At 48.4% G+C, this 21,705-nt stretch overlaps 1 long non-coding RNA gene across 2 annotated transcripts in view; it reads right to left on the bottom strand.

Annotated features, from left to right (window-relative positions):
* Positions 1–1,023: 1,023 nt before the first annotated feature.
* LOC114061287 overlaps positions 1,024–21,705 on the bottom strand; it is a 34,321-nt gene continuing 13,639 nt past the window's right edge. Inside the window, exons 1-4 of one of the 2 annotated variants that reach the window (XR_003572079.1) lie at positions 11,113–11,547; positions 9,770–10,059; positions 4,599–4,820; positions 1,024–1,534 (exon numbers count right to left, since the gene is read on the bottom strand). This is a non-coding gene — a long non-coding RNA (uncharacterized LOC114061287). Of the gene's footprint in view, positions 1,535–4,598; positions 4,821–9,769; positions 10,060–11,112; positions 11,548–21,705 lie in introns of those variants that run through there. The other variant, XR_003572080.1, reaches the window with a different exon arrangement.

Below are 21,705 nucleotides of genomic sequence, written 5' to 3'. Positions count from 1 at the left end.
GGAGAAAGGGCACTGTAAATACCTGGAGGAAGCGTGGGCATGGCTTATTAATAGACACTTGCTGTGAGACTTTAGGCTGTATGACAAGGCTTTCAGTGTCCTCCTGATGTCCTCAGATGCCCCGTTCCTGTACTGAGCACTGGGCTCTGTAACCGTGCAGCACATCCATCAGACCTGCCAAATTAGATAAGGCACAGAAGATGGGTTAATGCAGCTCATACCAGTTCTTTAATTACCTGAGCATCCACCATCCATGTTCAGCTGGCTGGGAGAAGCTCCTGTCCCTGTCTCCTATAAAAGCTCAGATCTGGATGGGTACAGATTAGGGCTTGAGGATGGCAAGCAAGGTGCCAAGTAGGGCCATTCCCCAAAAACCTGAATTGCAGGGGTTTAACATTGCCTGAGCTGCATGAAGGAGTTAATTGTGTTATCTTTACACCCTAATTCATCCACTCATTCCCCAAAAGGCTGTACAAAGTACTTGCTCTCCGGTTTCTCTCTCTCCTGTGCTGCTGTCAAGACAGCTTCTGAGTTTTGCATCAAAAACCACTCCCTGACATTTAAGACTATTATAGGCTGGACCAAGTTTATGCATTCCTGCTTAGCAAAGCCTTGTCTAACATAGAGAGCCTATATTCTTTGACTTCTTTCCCAAAGAAAGCCACAACACCCCATGTAAGTGATAGAGCAGTACCCAGTCCCCAGGCTGACACACCACAGGCACCTCAGCCTGGTCACACAAGCTGTGTTGCCTTTTTTTTCAGATACAGGCTTTTGCATCAAACAGAGTATTAGACAGATGGATTGGTTTTGGAGAAAATTTGCTATTTGCCTAGAGAGGGAAGGAAAACAGTTCTCAAACAGCCCTCCTGCCCCAGGTGATGCTGGTGAAAGCATCCATGGGCAGTAAAGAACCTTCTCAGAGTACCTTCGAATTCATGAGCTACTTCAGCATTTCTCTTCTCAGCTTGTTGATTGCTCAGGGCCCAAAGATGCACAGACTCATGTCATTAAATGGCTCTTTCCGTTGACATTTTTATTTTTAGGAAACATTACCGAAACATTCACCATTTCTGCTTAGAGGTAATGGAAAAAGAGGCAAGCTCCAAATTCTGGGCAACAGGGAACTTGAGGCAGGCAGCCAGGCTGGGCTGGGATATGGCCTGGATTCCCTACTTTGTTTACAGTCCATGCCCTGAGCAGGGACATGGCTGAATTGTGGCAATGTCCTCAGCAGCTGCTGGCCACTCCGACCCCTCCTCAAGAGGTTAAAAGCATCTGTGTGCTGAGGACAGGCTGGGATCAGCAGCAGCCAACCTAAACAGAACCTCCTCAGAGAGACTGCTGAGCACCCAGGGGTGCTGCCTTGTGCAGGATTCTGACCCAAAGGGACATCCACAGACAGTCCCTCCCCTTGGGTTTGCAGGGGTGGAGGATGGGAGGCAAGCTGTGTTTCTTCCTCAAGATCGGTTTTGGGGCTTCACAGTGGATCCCTCCCGGCTCTCTGTCGGGCGGGTCTGCAGAGAAGAGTATCCTGAAAGAGAGCGAGCAGGAGTTACTCCAGACTGAATGAAGCTATTGCAAAATACATTCCTCTGACATCTGCTCACCAGTGGGATAGTGCTGGAGGGATGTGAGTTGGACTGTTTACACTCTTTCCTTTCTGTCCTTCCCAGGCATGGGGCTGGGCTGGCTCCATCACACCCTGACACCCTCTGGTGCTGCTAAAAGCACTGGTGGATACATTCCTTGCCTTATTTCAGTGATGTGGCCATGGTAACCCATTGGACCTAGAACCGACTGCCCCAAGAAAGCCACAGGTCTCAACCCAGCAGCCACCTAGCAGATGCCATAATGTACCTGGCAGTAAATGAAACCCTCCTGAGCAGCAGCATCAGGGGCACAGAGGCTCAGCTAACACCCTCCTGCCTTCTGCCTGTCCTAGATTGTGAGGGGAACACAGGAAGCAGTCTGGCAGTGGGTGGTGACTGCAGTGCTGTCATACTCAGGCTTTGTACTCACCCTGGGGCCTTGCCTGGGCTCTCTGCTCTGCCCATTATGCCTGGCACAGGCAGCAAGGGGCTGCCCACCACCCTAGGAGCCACCATTCAGGAGGAACCACGAGGTGACAGCTGGCTAGAGAGGGAAAGCAGGGGGATTTTGCATTTGAGAAGCTTTGGCAAATTCTAAGTCACTGCAGTTTCGCCCCTTTGCTGTAATCAGTAGAATATTTCTGAAGTATCTGTCAGAAAACCAACTGTGCCACCAAAACACAAATGTGGGGTGGGTGGGTGGTGGGGAGGGGTTGTGGAAATGACAAATTGAGGTCAAAGTCATCATATTCTCTCCCTGATTTTCATGTGGATGCTATCACAAGCCTAGACACCATCACATGCCTACAAGCTGCACACGTGTGGGCACACACGCTAATTGATAGCTAATGTGTCCCTTTTCCAGGCCGTTGCCAACACCAAAACACTCCTATTCTCTGCAGAATCGTTTTCCAAAGCATTGGCTTTGCCCTGTGGGGTTGCTGAGCAGCCCATCCTCCTCGGCCCACGGTGGGTACTCGCAGGGTGCCAATGCCAGAGCGGCGGGGCCACAATCGCCCCGTTGTGTAAAACGTGGAGCGCCGGGTGCAACAGGGAACACTTGACCACAAAGACCTGAGCTGTGCTTAATAGGGCTCTAGTAATGTTCGCCCGCTAAGAGCCTTAACTTCTTATTGCATTTTGCCAGGGTTTAGGCAAAGCAGGGCTCCCAGCAGGGCGCTGGATTGATTTCCTTTCCCATGAAAAGAGACTTATGACTCTGTATTTGTTCCTTGTCCCCAAATCCCATTTTTTTTCCAGGTAGAGGAAAGAGGAATTTGATGGATTATAATTAAGGAGGTGTTGTTCTGAACAAGGAGGGCACAGGAAGGTCAGTGCAGGATGTGGCTGCATTGCCTAAGGAAAAGATGTTTTAGTGGGAAAAGCCCCGTGAGAGAAGGGCTTTAGGGCTCTTCTTCCCTGTGTAGCAGGTGGGTATTTAGAGGCACACACTGGTTGAGATTATTTTGGCTGTAGGTGGACACTGGACTTTCTAGGTCTCCCTCCTGATCAGCAGTGGTAACAGTGACAGGAGGTAGGGATTTGTACTGCTTGAGTTAGGAAGCTCCACAGCATCTTAGGCATCAGGAGGGAGACCACAGAGGCAAGACCACAGAGCTCACATATATAATAAAACATAAGTAACTGCTAATATATAATATAACCCTTCCCAGGCCTCCAGCACCATTCACCCCAGAGCACTGTACAAACAGTAATTAAAACTTCCCAGCCCCCAGCTTTGCCAGGGGTGCTGAATTCATTTTCCAGTCTGGGAAAATAAGCCTTTCGTGATTAAGAGAGACAACGAAATTTCAACAGCAGGAGAGTTACCGATGACACATAAGGTGGGGTGTGAGCCCTGGTGCTTCCCTGGCAACGGGAAGCTTTTCAAGATGAGAACAAGTGGCTGGCCTCTTCTCCATCATGCACCCTATGCATATCTATTGCTGCAGTGGGCAACACAAGACTACCAGGTACATCCATTCACTCCCAGTGGCTACAATCCAAAGTGCTTTGCAGAATTAAAGGCTGCAGGGAAGCAAGGAGCACAGGGGGAAATGGCTATGACAAGCCCCTTGTCCAGTTCCTCCTCCTGGGAGCATCAATCTGCCTTTATCGAGCACCGTTAGGTTCAGTGTGCCCCCCTGCTGACCACATGGCTGAGTTCCTTCCCCAGAAATATGAGATGTTTCTGGGCCAGAAACATCCTTCAAGAAGGAAAGGGATACTGGAACAAGCAAGAGCTTGGCTTAGTTCAAAGTCTACATGCAGATCAGAAACACTGACCCTTTGCTTTCTGGTTTACTTTACATGGTAACAACAGTCCAAAATTAAAAAGCCTGTCCCTCTCCTGGTTCCAGCCTGCTCCATGCTCTCTGGAAACCCTTGGAGAAAAATCTTACATTGTCGGGTGTGGACACAGCTCTTGGGTTCAGTATGAGCCTGTAGGAGCTACTCAGCAATATCTGCTGCTTCAGGGTTTCACTGGAGCCCTTGGCCAACGTTCCCTTCCCGTGGTTAAGGTGCTGGTCACCAGTGCCAACACAGGCAGAGGCTGGTTCCTTCCCCTCTTACCCACCCCTGTCTTGCAGGCAGGACAGCCAGATCCCCCTCTGCCTCTTAACAGCTTAGGGGAATGCTTAAGGACCTTCTGGGAGGAAAAAGCAATTTTAACACAAAATCACATCTCTGCTTCAAGGAAACAGGGTTCTCTCTCTGCTTTGCCACCAGTGAGTCCAGAATCCCTGCCCCACCTGGGGTTGACATCGGGCTGCCTGGAAACACAGGGCTTGATGAGACACCCCATGGCAGGGGTGAAGGGTCCAGAACACCAGACATTTCAGGCTCCCCCCACCTTTGGGCTATTTCCAGCCACATGCCAGCACCACCTGTGTCTGCTTGCTCCAGGGAGTGCTCCTGTGGTCTCCCCGCAGCTGGGGAAGTGCTCATGGAGCCGGCAGTGCTGCATGGAGGGTTATTTCATTATTGGTAATGGATTTTCCGTACCTGTCATTATTTCCAGCCCTGAGTTGAGAGAAAGGGACAGTCCCTCTGCTGGGAGGTGGGCTGGCTCCAAGGGCTTTGCTGAAGCCTGTGGTTTTGCAGTCCAGCTCTGGAGAGGGCTGGGGACTCACTCTGCTTCTCTCATCATCCCTGCGGGCTGATCCCCATGGAGAACGGGGATCTGGTTTGGGCTCGCTGTGCTTCGTGTGTGAAAGGGATGGCCTTCTGTAAAGGAAAAAGAGAGACCTGGAAATCTGCTGCTTTCATTATGCTTTCTCTGGGGTTAACTTAGTTATTGGAAATCATTGCAACCATGAAGAAAGCAGCCCATGGGACTCTGCTCAGAGTGCCTAATGCCTATAAAATATATAGGGAGAGCTGGGAGAGAAGTAGCAGCACTGCAATAGGCAAATGTTCCCTGTGGATGATGTGATTTCCAATTAATTTCTCATGGAGGGGGTTTCCCACTTGCCCAGCAGGCCTTGGGGAGGCCAGAAAGGTGCAGTAGAGAGTGGACTACCCTGCACATCAGTTTCACACTCATCACTCCATCACCTTTGCAGGACTCAAAATTTATGTTTTTCACTCCAAGCCAAAATGATGCCAAGCTGCAGCTATCAAAATCCTTCATGGCCAAAGCTATGTTCTTTCTCTATCCCTGCTCTGGTTTAAAAGGCAATTTGCCAGCTCAGAAGCACTTTCAGAGCAATTACTATGAGGGAGCCATTGGTGGTGCTCACAGCGAACCCCCTATGCCTGGCACAGCTGTGCCAGCACAGCCCCACCACCCACTGCAGCTCATTTACAGCAGCAGAGCTGGGGCAGAGACTGAGCTGAGCTGGAGCTGGCAGGGCACAAGGTTTCTGCTTTGATGGTACCCTCTGTTTCTGAGCTCCTAGAACTGTAACAAAGCTCAGGTAAACCGGAATGGCACTTGAGTTAAGCTGGATCAATCAGAAATGATTTCCCAGCTGGCAGCAGCAGATGGAGGAGAGCCCACCCTCACCCAGAAACACGTGGCTGAGGGTCACTTCTGCCAGGAGAGAAGCACGGGGCTGAAAACAGCATTTGTCTGAACTGATGGGCCGTGGAGACATTGAAAGGAAAGTTTCCTTTGGAGAAAAGGGGGCAGGTCTCTGTTTTCACTTACCATCCATCTGTGGCAGCTCTTTCTTCCTCTTGGCACACGGTTCTCATCCCTCAGCTGACATCCTACGGCACAAAACACTAATCACATCCTCCTCCTAAGACCAGATAACAGGGAAAGAGGCTTGGCAGGACAAGGGACCTCCGGGCAGCCCCTGCAAAGCCAACCTCGTGGCCTGGGGTCCCCTCATGCAAATCCCTGTGGTTCTTGTTTGCTGAGCTGGGACAAAGCGGGCACTGGGGCTTTAGCAGATGTTGGTCAGAAAATAACCGTGAGAAAGGAATAAACCAATTAATTGCTGACCCACTGACAGCCAACACCTCTCCCCCACCTCTCCCTGCACAATAAAACCTGTCTCAACAGCTCAAGCAGATTTAGGGTGGCTGCAAAGAACCTAGAGGAGAAAAAAAACCCTTTCCCACTCCAGCTAATAATATTTCCAGATAATCTGTTTGAGGCAGCACCCTCTGCGAACCAGGAAAGCCTTTAAGAGCCGTTAACACCTTTATTCAGACTTCCTCATCCTCCCCCAGACAAGCTGTGATTAATTACCCAATCCACCCCGATCCCCCTGGGAAATAGCTCTTGGTCCGGGCGTTCATCCCAGGATTTGCAGGGTCCCTGTGTGAGACCGGCTCCTGCTCTTGCCGCTGGCTCCAGATAAGCAGGAAAGGGCTGATAGGGAATAAACTGCTTCCAGCCATGCACTTACATCAGCAAGGGCGGGGCATGCAGGGTCTTGGAAACATTCATGCCTTTTTTTTTTGGCTGGTGCCCACAGGCATCACCAACCAGACTGTCCCTGGAAGCCCATCTCTGGGAAGTTGCCACTGGAAGCACAGCCTGTTTGGTTCCCACCTGGATTTTCACAGCCCTCTTTCCAGGTTCACAGCTCTCTGACTTGGCTTGCTCTGAGGACACTTGCTTTCCTACCATTTTCCAGCACTACCAGAGGTGTTGGGGATGGCAGGGAGGAAAGAGGAATTACTGCCTCTCAGGTTGCTGGAGTATCTGGGGTGCTGCGCCCGAGAGGTGTCCCTGTGTAGGGCACTGCAGATCAATACAGCTCATAAAACTCACCTTGTACAAGCACCCTCCTGCCTGTGCCACCCTTGTCCATCAAACCCCAGGGTAACTCTCCCATCCCTAAGGCTGCATCCTGGCCATGGAGAGGGAACATCTGAGTTGCCACAAGGTCACGGCACTACCTTGAGGGGCAAATTCTCCTTGTACCAAACAGCAGTCTCCACTGCATTACAGATGGCACTAAGTCCATGTTTGTCCACCACAGCCCTTCCTCCATGGTAACTGCAGTCCTGAGGCTGTGTAAGGATTTACATGTTACTGCCCATCCTGCCCCAATCCCCCCTGCTATAGCAGGGTGGAGGCACAGGTCTTCTGGGGGGACTATGGTAACATTACACACATGTTTTATGACTTCTCTCTCTATACAAAGACCCCACAAATCCCCATCTTCAGGGCAGACCTGTGTCTCTCCATCACACCCGCAAGACCTGCCCACGCGCTTGCTGGGAGGGTGTGAGCGAGGGGCGCTCTGTGGGACTGGCATGTCCGCATTGTGCAGCCATTGACACAACTGCTACAGCAGCCTTCCTTACAGGCTCCGTGGTTTCATGACACTTGGAGGAGCTCTTTTCCATTGAACCCTCCCCCTTTGGCACCCAGTGCTGTCCAAGAAATCACCCCAGTGCACTGTATGTCATCTGCTGGCCTGTTTACACCTCAGAGATATCCTGGCCCACCACCTCAGAGCAGTATCTGCCATCACCGTTTTCTACCAGCCACCTCTAGAAACCTTCAGCCAGGAAACAAAATCAGAGAACACAGAAGCAGCTCAGGGGTCCCAGACATTTTTGCAAATGAAAACTGTTGTCCTCTCCTTGTTCTCTTTTTCCCGTAACCAGAACAACATGTGTTGGTTATTTTCACACAAGATTACTTTTAGGTTCAGCATCTCCTGTGCTCTTTGACAAGGTGCCAAAGAAAGAATGAGGAGAGAGAGAGAACACGTCTGCCAGATGGGTGCCAGCTCCCCCAGGACGCTTCACAGCCCCAGGTGTTGGTTTGCATCACACCTACACACTCTGCTTTCTGGGCTGGGCTTGGTTTCAATGCTCTATTTTTAGCCACGCTTTCAAGAAAGGGAAAAAGAAAAATCTCAGAATCTCTGCAGTTTCTTGAAGTCTTTGAGAAGGAGAAAGCTGAGGAGCAAGCAGGCACCTGAGAGGGCCATAATGCTCCTCCCTGCTGAAGGCTCCAGCCAGCACAAGTCTCCACCTGTCTTCCAGTCCACATCCAGGAACAAGGGCCACAGATTGGCCTAGGCTAAATGCTGGAGAGGTGCATTCCAGGACGGAACATGCTCCTGTTCTGCCCATGGCGTGGGCACAGGTGTAACTCCTTCTGTATGTTACTCCTCCTGCATCCATCCCAACGGCAGTGTGTGGTGCAGATCCAGCATTTTTCACGTGGGTCTAGCCACTATCTGGATGGGAGATGTGAGGAAAAACCAGGTGCTCCAGGAAGTGGTTTGGGTGATTCAGTAGGTGGCATCTTCCCCCTAAGTCAGCAGCACGATGAAACTCCTCAGCAGGGAGTTCAGGGCTCTGCACTGCTGCAGGTGTTTCTATTTTAATGACATCCCAAGCTTACCACTTGTGGTCACCCAAGATTCCACCTCTTGTAAGGGTGGAGGTGTTAGCTCCAGTGTCCCGAGCAGGCTCCAGTCTCCAATTATGGTCTGCTGAGCCAAGAGCTGCAGGAATTTCCGCTGGACGCATTATTCTTCACTCGCTTTTCCTGCTATGACTGCTGAGTAGTTTTCCCAGGTTCCAGAAAACAGCATTTACAGAGGCATTTCAAATTAAAATGCTTCCTATTGTCTTGAAAGAACTTTTCTTGTTTTGTGCCACACTTTCTGCCTAGGGTCCACCCCAATTCTAGTGTCTGCTTCACCTGGCTTGTGTAATTTCTTTACTCAGCTCTTGGCTTTGCTCTCCTCCAACTCACCCTCGGCTGTGAAGGTCACAGACGTCCCCAGCTTTGGTAGAATTAGTACATCACCCCAGCTCTGCTCTCCATCACCAGCCAGGAGGGTATCAACTGCACCTTGGTCCTTGACAGGAGATGCCAGCTGCCACTAGAAAAAAAATAATCGATGATGAGACTGACATTAATGAAATATGAGACTGGGACTTAGGACAGACTAAAGCCATGGAAAGCATTTTAAATAATTCACCATCCTGAAAGTAAAGCATATTAGTGAGAAAGGCGTTCAGGTCCTTTCACAGTGACTTCTATGTAACCAGAGCTTATGCTGTGAGCTGACAGCAAAATGAGAGTAGTGCTGGGTAGGGAATCCTGGCATTGCAAAATGTATTTGAAAGTAACGTTTTTCCCCACCACCACCCCCCAAAAAAATTATTTGCAAACATTAAAATATTTTGTTTTGGTAGTATTGTGTACAAGCAACCGAAATCCAAAATAAAATAAAAACACAAAATGCTGAAACAAATTGCAAACCCCAGAGACATGTGCTGGCAAAACATTCAGCCAAATCACTGCCTTCTGCAAAAATGCTTCTATTTTGGCAAGCCCACAGTTTTCCGGGGGTAGACTGATCCACCAGAGACTTCTGAACTCACGGCAAGTGGGAACGGAGGCTGAAGAGAGACACCGCGTGGGAGGCGACGCTTAAAATGTCGCCGTTTCGCTTTTCTCTTGAAACCCCTCCAAGGGCCGCGGGGAAGGCGTTCGAGAGCAGGAGCTGTGCTTTGGCTGTCTGGGAAAGCTGCTGCCAGAGCATGGGCAGAGCGAGGGGTTACCCAGAAAAACCCCTGGAAGGGTGAACATCACCCAGGCATTTGTTTGCAGTTTATCTCAGCAATTAGATGCAGTTGTGTTCACACAGCAGATACAGAGGTGTTCCACTGGGGCTGGGGGACAGGAGTGAACGAGTGATGCACAAATGGCATGGGTTTGCTCACTCTCACCCTACACAACTCACCTGCACATAAACTGCAGGGCTGGATTACAGCCCCAGCCACGTCTCCTCCGGGATGGCAGAACCTTTCCAGCTTCCTTTGGAGGCCATGCTGGCTTCTGGGCATCTGTGGACACCTTGCAAAATCCACACTCAGTTCCTTCCCTTGCTGTTGAAAGTGCCACAGAAATCCCAGTGGGAAATTCCTCTGAGATGTGACAACACCCGTGGGACAACAGTCCCGCCTGCTTCCACCAGGCAAGGAGGTCCTGCTACTTGCAGGGACTCTGTAGCCAAGCCAAGTGAGGAAAGGCCTGTGAAAGAAACACCTTTTGTGGTTTCGCCTTAAAAGGTCAGTTATGTTACCTGCCGTGCAACGTGCTCAGAACCAACCAGAGGTGATTAAACGGCCCAGAGTTATTAGATCACGCGTCGTATAATCCTCCCCGTACCTGGCAGCGTGATTAGTTATGATTCATAAATTCCGGTGGTGTCATCGATTCCCAAACGGATGCAGTACACTGAAAACTCACAGCTTTCGCAACAGAAAGCCACGAGGGACTGACAGAGGCAGCAAAGGAGACCCTCCTGAGGCTGATACTCCTGCCTGGGGGCAGCAGTGAGAAGGTGGGTCCTACCTCCTTATTTTTAAGGACACAACAGGATTCCTCATGCCCTTTTCCACCAGGATGCTGTGAGATGCACAGGGGTGGTTTGGGACAGAGCAGTGACACTTCAGTGGTGAGGAGAGGCAGCCCAGAAGGGAGTACATAGGAAGGAGATGTTATTAGCTGGTTAGGAAGGGAGAAAGGGCAGAGAGAAGTGAGGCTTGTCTCCTTTATCTTGGCTCTGGGCTAGGGGTGAGTCACAACAAGAGAGTTTGACTAGAGAGAGCTTGATTTGTGAAGTGGATGCAATTAAAATCTCGGATCCTCAGGGTTGGTTTCAGTAGCTCTGTTAAACTGAATCAACTCCTGCCTCACTGTGTGCCAGCAAGGGGCTGTTTCTGCTCCTCCACTATCTTTGAAATGCTCTTGCTGCAGCTCTTCAGGCCAAGGCAAAATCCATCTGAGCTGCTGAGGATGAGCAGGAGCAGTGACTGTATCCCTGAGCATCAAAACAGGAGCACAGAACTGGCCTGAGAAGAGGGGAACGAATCCAGGGAAGAAAAATCTTTCAGAGACTATTAAATGCAAATGCTTCAGGAAGATCCTGAGTGCAAACTCGTGTGGGTGGGCAGCAGTATGCAGGAGACCTCCTGAAGGAGCTCCTGTGTTGTCTTCTTCCAGAGGTATCTGCTCTGATCACTTTGCAAGACAAGCAACGGGGCTCACTGGACTCTGGATCTGATTCCAGGTGGCTCTTACCTCAGATGAGATGAACAGCTGCCTGTGGGCATGGCTGGATCTCTGGAGAGCATTGCAGTCACATGCTGCTGACAAGTGAGAAACATCAGCTTTACCCCAGGCAGCACTGCTGGATCTTCAGTAGGAAGAGCTGGAAACTCTGGGGTCAGGAGGAGCCACAGCTTCCCAGAGCTCAGCTGCCACCAACTCCCACACCCCCCAGGCCAGATCCAATACTTACCCCAAAAGAGAAGCACCACTGAAGCTGGTGAGGTGACCATCCATGAAGCTGGCCTCATGACCATCCATCCTGATGTCATTACAGTTTGGCTTTTGAGATGCACCAGTGTCACCAAGTCCACAGGTATAAAACCCCATTAAATATTTCATTTTCATCAATTGCTTGCAGTAAGTGCCTGTTGAGGAATTCATGGGAACGTTTTCTGTTTGACACAGAGATACTTTCAATTATGAAAGATGGCTAAAAATAAAAGGAAATTATACTGTAAAGACATCTCTGGAGGTGGAGACAGGAGGGGGAATCGTCAAGGAGAGCCAGGGAAGAGATTTTTGTTAGAAGTGGAGAAAGGCTACTTATTTTTACAGAGAGAAAATGCCAGGAGGCAGCCTGACTTCAAGGTCTGGAACCTGCCACTCACCTTCTCTGTGAATAATCTGACCTCAGCTATTTAGGGTCCGAGCCAGAGTACCAGGGTTAAGAGTCATGACAGTCTCTTTCTCTGGCTGCAGGGGGTTGGATCACCCTCCTAAAATTCTCAGCTGTATGCTTCTTTTTAACATGTGTTATCCTTTTTTTTTTTTTTTTTTTTTCTCCCTTTAAAGCAGGACCCCAGACTGTGACACTAAGAAGACTCACTTTTTGTGGGATGTCACTGCTGAGTGTCACCAAGCCAGGGATCCAATATAAGATGGCGAGACGTGAGAATAAAGAGCCATCACCAATTGCTCTGTCACTTGGACTAAGCAGGGAAGAAAACCTTACTCTGCCACCCTCCACATCAAATTGCAACCTAATTTAAGTTCCTAACTGAACATATATATAACATATTGAGTGTTTTTGATCTGCTGTGGCCTTGAGTAAAATATATGTCTTGCACTCCATACAGATGATCAGTGAAAAGGGGAGAGCTGGAAAGTAGGACACTGAAGCTGTAGAAGATTTTGTGTTTGTTATCTCTTGTTTCTTCTCCATAGCAAATCAAAGACACTTGAAAAAGATCAAAATTAACACAAAAAGGCATAGTTTTGTTCTGCAGATGGGAGGTGAAAAGTCTCGAGACCTTTCTTCCCCTCTATAGCACCTCTTCCTAGACATGCCTTTAGCCAAGTGCTCTGCTCTCACTGATAGGGGCCGTGTTCCCTGAGCCACATACGCTAATTTTAAATGATCAGGGGCTTAATTAGCAACACTCTTCCTTGTATTTTGAGCAGCCATTTTAAGTTAAAAATATCATTCACCTTCAGTGTTTTAGCAGAGCATTCCTATGCTAACCCAAATGGGTAAAACATCTTCAGTACAGAGCAATTTCTGCAAAATCACCACTAAACACTAAAATGATCCAATCAGTCCCTGTACTGCTACTTCTATTGGCAGATGTGCTGAGCCCTGGGAGCTCAAGGTGTTCTTGCTCACATTTTGGCCCTGTAGATTTGGTGTGAAATGCCTTGCACTTTTGCTTGTTCTCAGTTTCCTGAGATAGCAGATAATTGGTGCTTTCCTTCTGAAATCGCTGGAGTCAACAATTTTCTAGGGGGGAAGAAGCTGTTCTCTGTTAACCAGCAGGATTCACCTGCCTGCCGCCACATTTATAATGGAGCACAGAGGAAAACTGCAGGGTGATTTCGAGGTAGGCATCTTCTCATTGCACATAAACAGCTTTTTATCAGGACTATTCCTTGACCCAAGAAGTTTGCTTGTGAGGGTTCCCTTACAAGTGCGGTACAACTTTGTCCTGGGAGGCAAGAGACAACAGGAACCATAATGAAGCTGGAGCTGTGATGCAGCTGGCTCGTGATGGACAATGAACTTCAGAGAAGGAGAGGGAAGAACTCAGACCTCCTGTGAAGAGAAGATTATTTCCCACTAGTATTTCTGGGTTTTCCCTAAAAATTTGTCATCTCTTTGCCAAATCTGAAGAATAATGTTTCAAATGAACGTGCTCCATCCGTAGCCTTGCCTGGCAAGTCACAAAATGACAGGCACAGAGTACAATTACAAAGTAATCATGGGAAAAGCCTCTGCCACAGGAAATGACCCAGCATGGCACACGAGCACCTGGGGAGCTCTGCGTGCTCCAAGTGTGGATTTTCTGGGTGCAAGAAGCTGGCAAAGCTGCAGCTGTCTGATACACATGTGCTCAGTTTAGCTCCTGCACAACCAGCAGCAATCTGTGGGGTTGCTCTGGAAATCACTCCCTGGTCCCGCAGCTTCTGGATGGTCTCTTTGCTTTGAATTGCAAACCCTGAACAGCCTGCCCTGGCTGCAAAGGGAGGGGATGGCACTGGCTTCTCAGAGCAGGCTGAGACGGGATTTTCTTCTCAAAGGAACCAAAATTCCTTTTTATCTCATTCAGCCTGTGTTGGTCTTCATTAAATACTTCAGGCCTTGGGAAGCACTAGGGTATAACAATAATAATAATAATACTAATTAAGCTCTGGAAATATCAAAGAGAGAGGATAAATGCTCCTAGAGTTGAGAACTGTGTGTGTCACATCTAAACGAGATTCAAAAGACTCTCTCCCATGACTGATGCACCTTTTTCTGTGCAGCAGAGATGGAGCCCATCTCCTGATGCCTGTTTCTGGCTGTGATAACTCTTTTAACCCCAAGACTGCAGCCCTGCCTTAACAGATGAGCTATCCAAGGGCACCAGTTCATGTGCTCAGGTTGCTGCTGTGCTTTTTCTAGGCGGTACCTGGATTGTGCTCATCCCAGGAGCACTGCTGGATTTCAGCTGGTCCTCACAGGACCAATAATGCCACTTCTCCAAGGCTGGAGCTAACCAGCAACATGCACCGGGGTGCAGCAGACACTGACTGGCTGCTGGGAGAGGCTCCTTGCTCTAAAACCCCAAGGAGGAGGAGTCATGTCTGTGTGACACCAGTTACACTGAAGCCAGATAACTGTGACAGTGGGATTGCCATCTTCCCTTTGGCCTGAGAGGGGAAAAATGTCTTTGTTTCATGAACAGCCCTCAAAGAGTGTCCCTTGGAAGAATGCAGCCAGCGAGATGAAACTGCCATTCATGCTTTTTAGAGATGCTCAATGTACTAGGAATTCAATTAAGAAAATGTTCCACTGCAGGAAGCTCAAAAATTATCATTATTGTAGAGGAAGGAAACATTTTTAATACATTAATTTTTTAAAATGTCATCACTACAGACAATGCACTTATACTTGCAGCATCCAGGCCAGTAAGGACATCAGTTTTTTAGTGATGAGGGAGAGTGGCAAGAAGGGTACAGAGAAGCAGGTGCTACAAAGGAGGTTTTCTGCAGGATGCAGAGCACTGGAAGATGCCAGGCTGGATAAAGGGCCCTGAACTGTTGTCTAGAAGAGAAAACAGCACTGGATTCCTTGATTTGACTTGCAGTCTTCACCTGTAACTCCCTCTGCATCTTTCCACTTCAAGAGTCTGACCTAGATGGAGGTAACATCAATGGCCATCACTGGCTCAGACAGGGCTGAGAACCCAAAGGTGTTTCTGTGAACTTCCCTCCTGTCCTCAGAACAGGACAGGGATTTACTGCCTACACATTTTTTTGTGTTATATTTGCACAGTGCCAATATCCCTGATCCAGGGAGCACGTGGGTGGGTCCCTGCTGCTGCCTTCATACCTCCAAACTAAAGCAAGGACTCAGCTCAAAGCAAAAGGTGTTCCCAAGCACCTCCTCAAAATAAGTCTGGATGGGGGAGGTGGGCTGGTTTTTTTATTTGCAAGGACAAGATATCACATGGAAAACCAGGAATAGAATAAATTGCAGGGGAAGGAGAGGAGGAGGAGGAGGAAATCGCTCCTTTTTGCATTTCTTGTTCCCTTTCCAAACCTTGTGCATGCCACGGTTTTAATTAATAACTGTGCCACCCCTCCTAGAGTTCAAACAAAGGAGTATAAGGAGGATGTATTCCAGGCACGCAGGTACCTGGGGAAATGAAGTGATGGCTTTATGTTTCAAGGCCTCATTATGAGGCTCCAGCTCTTACTCAAAACTTGTTCTCTGCCAGGAATTATCTGAACCACTGCCTCAGGAGGTCACTTTGAAACTGGGTTCAATATCTAAAATTAAGAAAAAAATGAAATACCTTGTTTGGAGGTTAATTAAAATAAACAAATGCACACAAACACAACCACCAGGGAGAACATTTCTCTGCAAGGCTGCTTTGTCACTTCTTTCTTCCACCTAACACATGCTCACCTGCAACCACTGCCACCCTCCTGACACCAAAATTGGAGCATCCTGCTCCCAGACCAGCCCCAAGAGGGAGAGAAAAGTATCAGTGCCCAGTTTGGAAAATGAACTTGCCGAGGGTCAGTGATGCTCTGTACAGAGCAGCAGCACTCAGACCTCTGTGCAGGCAGTGAGTTGTTTCCTAGTGGTGGCTGCCTGCTTGGCACATTCTCCTTTGACTTCAGGAAAGACCTCAGCTGTGTCCGGCTCTATCCAGGAGTGGCAGCTCTGCTCAGTCTCCATGGTTTGGGTTCGCTGTAGAGCACTGGGCCCATTTACCTTTCTCTCTGCAATTTGGTACTTGGCAAACTTGTGCTGCACATCTCAACATACTTCCCACCTCCATCGGGTAAGAATATCCTCCTTTTTACAGGCTAGGAAAACAGGACCTCCCAAGACCATCCAGAAATAAGGGACAAACTCTGCAGCCCCCACTGACCTCTTTATTGTTTGAGCAACTCTTTCACCTTTGGGCAAGTCAAAGAGTAACTAAAACTATCTGCAAATAACTTCTGTGGAGGTAGCAAGTACCTCGTAGGAAGTTGCTGATGTGACACATTCAGGCTGTCACTGATCATCACTTTCCTGCACAGACAGTTTGATAATACTGCTTTCCTTAAGTGTATCAAAAATTTAAGTCAGGAGATCAACAGAGCCATGAAGAATTCACAGGGAAAAGCGACAATATCCACCCCCCTAGGAAGGTTGCTCCAAAGGGACAGACCCTGCCACCAGAGCTCAGATGGTTGGTAAATTAAATGACAGAGAGACAAAATTCTCTGAAGCTGCTATTGCCATTTTCATGGGGTTTTAACAGCAGGTAAGATTTGCTAACCCTGCACATGCAGGGACAGAGGCTGTGGTTACTGTTGATTTCATTCTGGCCATTCACAGAGTGCCAGCTGTGCCTCCACGGGGCCCAGTGAGGACCCATCTTGTGACAGGGAGGGACATCCTCTCTCACAGCCCCACTGGCTCCTTCTCCTCCACTGTCTGAAAAGACACCTGAAAAATCATGTTTGCTGACCTCACAGAATGAAGCATTTTGAAAGTACTGAGCAATAAAGGAGATATCACCATATCCAAAACACCACCAGCAGGGAATAATATCTGACCATCAGACCCAGCCTTTCCCCAGCCAAACCTGCCTTCCAGCACGTGAAGGCAATGGCCTCTTTGGTTCAGCGAATTCAGGACTTTTCCCTGGCAGCCAGACAAGACACAAACTCATGTCCCTCTGCATGAGGCTGTGGGAACTATCTCCTTTCCAGAAGCTTCAGAGATGCTTGGATGAAGGCACCAGCACTGCTCAAGCCCGGGTGAGTTCCTCATCCCAGCCTGCAACGTGCTTTGTGAGTGGGCAGTTTAAAAGGATCAGAAGGATGAGTCAGGGGAAGGATTTCACAACAGACCTGCACATTTGGGGGCTAAGGAGAAGTGTGCTGGTGTAGGAGAGTGGGCCAGCTGGAGGCCTGGGGAGATCCTAATAAATAAGTCTCCAAATGGATCCAAATGTTATAGTGCAGAAAACCAGGGCCACGATCCTCCAAAATCGGTGTATGAGCAGGTGCCAGGGACTTCATGGGAAGGAGCTGGAGAAACCCATTCTAAAAGCCAGAGACATGAAGAGAAAAATGTACCAAAAGCAACCTCCAGGACAAGCATGGATGGGTCCAGGAGGGTCTCTGGTAACATGGAATAAAGAAAGAACAGGTAGCTAGAGCACCATGGGCAGGACATGGCATGGCAGGCTGCCTCATGGAAAGCTGCAGTGTGGGTTACCATCATCTCCGTAAGAACAGATGAAATGAGCTTCAAACCAGGCACAGTTGCCACCCTAATGGAGCTCCAGAAACACCCTGGGGGTGTGTAAGAGGGTGAATGCTTCCGAACCAAAACCAAAAAGACCCAGGAAAAAGCAAAAGGCAAAACTTGGCTAAGGGAGCAGACCTTGGAGGGTCTGTTTGGTGAGTCACCACACACTGCTTAATTGCCTTCCCCCCAGAATTGCAGCCCTCACTGCAGTTATGGGGACAGAGCCAGTCTGCAAGGACCCAGAATTTAAAATCGTGATGAAAAGCCCCTGTCTGCTTCCAAAGAGCAGAGCAATCAGAAAAAAGCACAGCGCAGTCAAATGCAAAAGCATTTGCTCTTTCAACACCTACGAGCACATTTTTCTTTTTATGATCCGCTTGGAAAACAGTGTCTTCTGCAAAGAACAAAAATAATCCTCCCGTCAGGCACCCCGAGGCATGGCAGTGGTCCCAGAAGCAAATCACCGGGCTGGGATCTGCGTGACGTTGGGAGGCTTAACGAGGGTGGCGTGTCCCGCCACGCACCCAACACACCTCGGGAGAGCGCGGGGAGGCAACAGCCCTCCCCAAAACTGGGAGCTGCAGCTTAATGCTGGCTGATCCCACTCGCTTCAGCCATCACAGCCGTGACAGCCCCCCACCCAGGCGTGGGGTGAGCGCCCGAGAAGCCCTCCCAAAAGGCAGCGTTTTCTTTTTCCGGCCTTGCCAGAGGAGCCTCCAGTGCACCCCGATCTCTGCCTCGTGGCTGTTGTTCTGAACAGCCTCCAGTATTTCCTCCAGTGCCTGGCAACTGGTAGAAACTGAGGGCATATTTTGGGGTGCCCTTGAAGAATTTCAAAGTCTAGAGGGTCACATAAACATGAAATAAAAGTGGTTTTATGTTCAAGATACAACCATGTCGGGGAAGGAGCATTACTAGCAATGCAGCCAGCTGGAAAAGGGGCTTCTCACATGAATCAGGATCCCATTTGCATTAGACTAAAGCAAGAGAAAATTGCCAGCCAAGTGGGATTAGGAATATTTATGGGTTGGATCCTATTGGCATGATGTATGTATCTCCCAAGTGATGGAAACTGAGTACAAAATTGAGAAACTTCAGCAATCCATGGGGGAAAGGAGACAGACTGCAATGACTTTTTAATGCTTTATACATTTTTCGTGTGAATCTGGTGCTCACAGAAAGCAGCTATAATAAAAAGTTTGAAAGAGAAGGTGAATATAGCAATGTTTCGTCTTTCTGGAAAGATCAGACCCTCTCAAGATCTCAAAGAAGTTTTCAAATTTGAGGTCTTAACTGCGTTAGGGCACGAGCTGTAAGTAAACTTATGTCACATACCAAACCCTTCAGATGCAATGATTTCTGCCCCTCAGTGATTTATACCTGCCCCTCAGGGGCTCTGAGTGTTGGAGTACTCTGATTTTCTTCTCATAATGCAGAAACCTCTATGCACAGAGCTTGAAATTCTAACCTCCAGTACTTCCCAAGCAGTCTTGAACAGAGAGCGTACCATGGTACAGAATTCTGAAGAGTGAGGAAGAAACGCACTTTTTCCCCTTTCTGCATGGAGAAGGATTTGAGCACAAGCTTTAGGGGGTAGGAGGTTAAATGCTTTTTACAATAAAAAACCCAAACCACTAAAGAACAGGTATCTGAAATAACTTCACAGGCACAGAAAAAACAATAGAGAGAAATTCTGAAATGCAAAAGGAAACCTAAGAGAAAACTGGACAGGCAGAGACACGACGTTGGTGTTCGAGATCCCGCTAATTACCTACTTGATTAATTTGTATTGCTTCCTTTATTTGACAGCGGTTTACTGTGGTTCAACACCAACCTTTTCTTAATCAACTTTAAACAAGTCCAAATGAGCCTGATTTAAAATTTGATGGATGTCTGTACACCTTTCTTCACCAATATAAGCGGTGTAACCTCACCTCCATTTCTACTGGTGGAGCTACGTGTGTTGGCAACCCTTTCAGAAGTGAGTTAATATTTCAGCATGAAGCACTTTCAGAGGAGACCTGCATACCTTCCTGTTTCCAGGAGTGCTCAAAACTGTATCAGATTTGGCTTTAAAAGCCTCAGTGCTGCTGGTAGGGCACAAGCACATTGCTAATTGACTCAGGTAAGCTTCCTCCACAAGCCTCAAAGTGCCTGATGAAATCACACACCCTTTTCCATTTACATCCTGTTTCCCAACACACTGGGCTTTCACTGTAGCTTCCACTGTCCTTAAATGGGATTCCAGAGCCCAGCATTGCCCCATCACATGCCTCAAGGATCTAAGTAACCTTTCCCTGCACTTCTGGAACTCAGATGTAGCTCCACCAAACCCTTGCCCCTCCAGACTTTTGTTTCTTGGTGGAAAATGGGTTCAACACCAACACCCCAAGGGACAGGCCACCCTTATAGCCCCCACCCATAACATCCTTTTAGGCATGTTCTGTCCAAACCCACACTTTGAGATATGACATCTGCTCTTTCCTGGTTTTGCTTTGTTTTCCTGTGGCACAGACCATTCCCTGGGCTGCTCCACGGGCAGCTCTTCGCAAACATCACCGGCACAAGCAGAGGTTGCTGCTGGAGCTGTATCTGCTTGGCCTGAGACCAGATCACAGGAAACTGCAGAGATCATTTTCATCTTTGTTAGTTTTTGGCTCCAGCATCTATTTTGATAGATGCTGAGACCTGAAACTGTTAGTAAGGAAATGGAAGAGGGGAATGGCCATGCACTGACCCTTGCTTGGCAAGAACATTAGCCCATGGTGCAGTTTCCATGCACTGATGTTGATACATTTAACTAAGAAAAAACGAAAAGGGAAAAGAAAAAAAAAAAGAACAGGAACTACTTGCATAGAAAAAGTCATCACTGAGCCATGTTCCAGTGCTGATCTGTGAACAGGGAGGCAGAAGCCTAACTGAGGCTGGTTGCTCACAGTGTGACTCATTTTTTGTGCATCCCCATTTCTGGATTGAGACTGCCCTTTACCAGCACCCCCTTCCAGGAGCTTTGGCTAAAGCCTAAATGCTGAATTTTCAGCCTGGAAACACCTCAGTAAGGCCAGCGTGAGCTCCTCTGCTTGCTGCCACTCTGACCAAAGGAAAACACAGCTCAAAGCACCAGCAGAGACAGAGCAGGGAGAGAGCGGCCACAGCTCCACACGCTGCACTCCACCAATTTCTGCCAGTGCTCCCCCTTCACTCCACCCCTGCCCTGCAAAAACAAATGCCCTCAGAGCTCTGTTTCCACCATCAGGCAAAGACACACACACACTCCTGAATTCCCATCACATTTCTGGAAGTGCAAAGAAATTTCACATCCACAGAACACGATCCTAAGGTACAAAGCCATGACAAGAGGAACCCAAGGGTTAAAGCTGGGCTTTACTTTTCTGCTGGCATTGCATCAAAAAACATTCCACCCCCAGCATTTCAAATTACTAAAGATAAAGCAGTAACAAAGATGCAAAACTGGTTTAGAAAGTACTGGATAGTTTCCTTTTAAACTTCCACTTCAGAGCAAAAACGTTCTTGCTTTGAAATAAATGGCTCTGGACATGCGGAGGTGGGGGACATACAATGTGTTCTCCTAAATTCATGTTTGAACTGAAAAAAGGAAACAAACTTCTGAGGATTTACAGAACAACCAGTGTTTAATACTCCTACCCATCTCAGTATCTGGGCATATTCCTCTGAACTCAAGGATCTTTATCTGCTCCTCCTCCACCACAGCTCTATTCCACAAAAAAAACTTAAGAAGAAACCAATTTCCTGATTCAGATAATCATATGGGTGGATTGATACCGCTACAATTTATTTTGCTATAAAATTAATCCAGAAAACACCGAAAGAAGAAAGGAAACCCAGGACAACAAAGTTAAAGATGAAAACCAGGAAAACTTAATTGGTAAGGCACATACAGAAAATTCAATATAAATTAACTAGTGGGTGCAGAAAATGGAGAAGAGCCTCTGCTCCTCCCAGGAAACTCTGCACTGCTGTCACCTCCACAGCTCTGCCCTTCACATCTGCCCCCTAAGTCAGAGCAACCCACTGATGAGAGGAGTGGTTGGCTGAGCCAAGCCTAGCTGTCCCTGGGGTATCAGAGACCATCAGTGGTGCAGGGGAAAAGCCTCTTGTGGTCTTTGTGGTGAGCAGAACCCCAGAGAGGAGTCACCTGCTCAAAATAGCACGTGTGGCACGTCACCTGTCAGCTGGCACAGGGCACGGCAGGAACCTCCACGGGAGGAGCACCAGCCCCACTCCTATAATAGTGATGAAACAATGCAAACAAGAGCAGGGCTTAGTCACTTGTTCGAGTCTCATCC

Source organism: Empidonax traillii, unplaced genomic scaffold (assembly GCF_003031625.1).
Source record: "Empidonax traillii isolate 1590-97213 ecotype Southwest subspecies unplaced genomic scaffold, ASM303162v1 scaffold323:size719838, whole genome shotgun sequence".
Taxonomy (NCBI): Eukaryota; Metazoa; Chordata; class Aves; order Passeriformes; family Tyrannidae; genus Empidonax; species Empidonax traillii.
Note: the sequence above shows the minus strand (reverse complement) of the source record. Positions and strands in the feature narration are given on the sequence as shown.